Here is a 3,690-nt window from a genome sequence, read left to right on the forward strand (position 1 = left end):
CTACATCCATGGCACTTACACCACTAATTAAACCACTATCATTTGGTCTATGAACTAGCTTCTGTAACAGACGTCTACAACTATGTTTTACCTATTAGGTGAGAAGGCGTCCCCCTACCTCAATCATGTCTGTGTTTTAAAATAGGGCCTTGATTGACCATTGACCATGATTGTTACATTACCACCCTGGACATTATGCTTAATCCATTGGACATAATGTTCAGGGAAATCTTTCATGAGCAGAACATAAGAGAGATAAGCTTACTTGATTTCGTCATAAGTTTTTTGAAATTAACCTTAACTAGAGTTGAATCTTTACTTTAATAGTGCTTCTCTGATCGTCAAAGATACTAGAGTTGAAGGAAACTCCTCGTTGCATTGGTAATAAGCTGTCTGATTAAGGATCACATTTCATTGCTCAAACTTACATAAAGTCAGAAAGAATCACTGGGATATATATATATACTCTCATTTATGCTATTTCCGATAAAGGATCACATGCCGAGAAAAGCTAATCTCCCATGCACGGGAGGTACCGTGCATGCATGCGCCGTTGATTTTTGCTTGGAGATCCGACACAATGCATTTATACTGCTCGCAGTTTGTTCGATCTTTCTCTCACCACATGCAAGCACTCTGTTCCACCCATGCTTGTTCATTTTATTCACAAGTTTAAATCTATTTTATCTTTTGAACCAAAAGAACAATTTATGATCCGTTTTCATATTTGTGTTTTTGACGACGAGACCTTTCAAACGAGACCACTTTTGAATATATTTCAATAAATTTTAAAATTAAAATTCTGAAACATGGTGAAACACTATAAAAGTACACATAACTATGCTATGTTTTTTAAAACTCTAGATAAGTTCAAAGTTTTTTTGCAATAAAATCTATTAATATTTACTAACTTTTAGATTACTAAGAATCAGTTTGATACACACGAGCACACAATGTAACATTATGAAATGCAACGGAACATGGGGAGCCATAGTAAAACAATTAGATTTATTTTTGCAAAACACAATGAAGCATTATTATTTTTTCACATGGAATTAATAAATTTGTATGGAAAAAGTTTGAAGCATTGTGATTTAGTTGTCAAAAAAATAATTTCTGAAAATATATTAAATATTGGTCCTGTTTTAAAGACCTTGTCAGAAAAAACACAATTATGGAAAAAAATGTAAATCAAACTTTTATTTCGACATGCATTAGGCATCTCTTTATTTGAATAAAACTTAGTCAGTACATAATAGCATGTGAATGTACTATGTTGGGTGAGAAAAAACACTATAGAAAAGGTCCCACACAATAATAAATAATGCGATGGATGCATGCACGGAAGGTCCCGTGCATGGTAGAAAATCCTCTCTCATCACATGCCACTGTTTTGTCTATTGAACAACCATCCTATGCCAAATTTATTGCATCAAATGTGTTAGCAGTTGACCAAAAGTCACAAATGAATCAGGAGCTCTCAAGTGGAAATAAACAATAGGCTCAAAAGCAAAAGTGGAAATAAACAAGAATGAACGGTGGGACTGACAGGTATAGCACAATTAATCAAGGAGTATTAAATTAAGCTCCAAGGAAGGACTTGACAGCCGCCGCTTCTTGAACGGCAAGGGGCTCTGCACCTCTTCCTCCTCTCCCCACCTTCGCATGCCGGCGGCGGCCTTCTCCGGCACCGGCGTCAGGTTGAGGTCGAAATCCCTCGCGGATGACCCGGAACCCGACGCCGACGCCGTCAGCGACACCGACAGCCCGTCCCAGTAGTGGCACCGCTTGTGCCCGCCGAGCGCCTGCCCCGTCGCAAAGCTCCGGTGGCACACGGAGCACCTGTGCCCGCCGACGCCAGATGACGTCGACGATGCCACCGTCTCCTCCGCCGGCGACACGCTTTGTAGCGGCAGCACGAGCGCCGCCCGTTTCCTGTGGCTGGCCTTGTGCCCGCCGAGCGCCTGGTGGGACGGGAACACCTTGCCGCAGACGGAGCACCGGAACCGGAGCTCGCAGGCCGCTGCTGTTGTCGCCGGTAGAGTCTGTAACCATTGCCCCTTCGCTGCTTCCGCTTGGCCGCCGCCGGTCGCCACGGAGGCGAGCGCCATGAGGCAGAGGTGGACGTAGTCGTCGTGCGTCATCTTCATCATGGCCGTGGCGTGCGTGCAAGCTGAGGCTAACGCTAGCTGATTGATGTAGTGGATTAGGAATCTGGTTTACTGAGTCCTGATGGAGCTCTGCGTGTTATATATATGCTCCTGGGTGCGTGCAAGTGTGCGTTCTATATGCATATTCGAAGGATCTAAGAAGGTGATGATAGAGGAGTTTGGTTGGTTCAAAGGAGCACGAGGGCGGGCGGAAGGGTACGTGCATGCATGAGGAGTGGTTTCCAGTTTTCCGCACGTGCGCGCGCGCGTGCGTGAAAGGATATCAGTATTTTATTATCTTCATTCACGAGTGGATGGAATCTACTGTGCAATTCAATTCATGAACCGTTGAATTTCAGGGTTTCAAACTCATTTACGGGCGGAGGAAGGCCAATGTTGCGTCTCTCCAATGTGCTGAAAATAAAAATGCCTTTGCTTTAGCTGTTGATTCATGCACCTATGACCTATGATGTACTACCTCTGTCCTAAAATATAAGAACATTTTTGATACTATGCTAATGTAAAAAACGTTCTTATATTTTGGGACGGAGGGAGTAGTATCCATGATGAATTTCTGATTGTCGCCGCGAATAGGTTGGACGTGTTCCTCTTGAATAAAGAGAAGTTCAGATGGGCAGTTCTGTAAAAAAAAAGAAGTCTGTGTTGTCCCCAACCAAACGAACCGTCAATTTGAGAGCTAAAAATGTCTTTCTTGTTTTCCTCCTTGATTTAGATTGGATTGACCAGGATTTTGAAAATAAAAGCAAAAGTTTGTAGGCATCAATCAACAACAAAAACAAGTGAATTTTGTTGTCCTTCTGTCTCGAGAATCAATATTTGCAGAAAAAGAGGAGGAATGCTCACTGTGATGATTGGTACCGTTATAACTAATTACTGGTCATGTACGAACAAATAAATAATCTTTGACCAGTAAGGACTTTCCGTGTGTGCATAATCACTTTCTACATACATTTGTCTTCCATTGTGATTGATTCGCTGTGATTATTCCATTCGCGTCAAAATCATCTCTTCTTGCAGATCGGTAGTGTGCATTCGAGTCAAAATTATCTCTTGCAGAACAATAATGTGCATTCATATCCCTTTTGGCTTAATGTATGCATAAATGGGCTAGGTCATGCGAACCAACCTGCAGTTGGATGGTTAGAGGGACCGTGGTATTCCCAGATCCCAGCCCACCCGTGTTCGAATCCTGGTGCTCGCATTTATTCCTGGATTAATGACTTCGTAAATTTCAAGATGTTATGTCGGCTCAGTCTTTCAGAGATGTCCCTAGGGGTAGGGTGTGCGTGTGCGCGTTCATAGGGGTGAGTGTATGCGCGTGTATATGAGCCCTTGCATCTGTACTGTGTTAAAAAGGGCTAGGTCATGTTTATTCAAGGATAATGGGAACAATTGATTATTTAATAAACCAAAAAAATGCCAACAATAAATACTTGATAATGAAAATGTAGACAAATTGCAAAAATGAAATAGATTTTCTTTTGGGGTCAGAAAGATGAAATGGATGGACCGAGTGAGT

At 42.1% G+C, this 3,690-nt stretch overlaps 1 pseudogene; it reads right to left on the minus strand.

Moving 5' to 3' along the window:
* Positions 1-1,393: 1,393 nt before the first annotated feature.
* Positions 1,394-2,233, minus strand: LOC125540919 (zinc finger protein 36 pseudogene; annotated as a pseudogene).
* Positions 2,234-3,690: the final 1,457 nt, after the last annotated feature.

The sequence above is a fragment of the Triticum urartu genome, chromosome 2A, assembly GCF_056163025.1.
Source record: "Triticum urartu cultivar PI428250 chromosome 2A, HENAU_Tu73, whole genome shotgun sequence".
NCBI classification, from domain to species: Eukaryota; Viridiplantae; Streptophyta; class Magnoliopsida; order Poales; family Poaceae; genus Triticum; species Triticum urartu.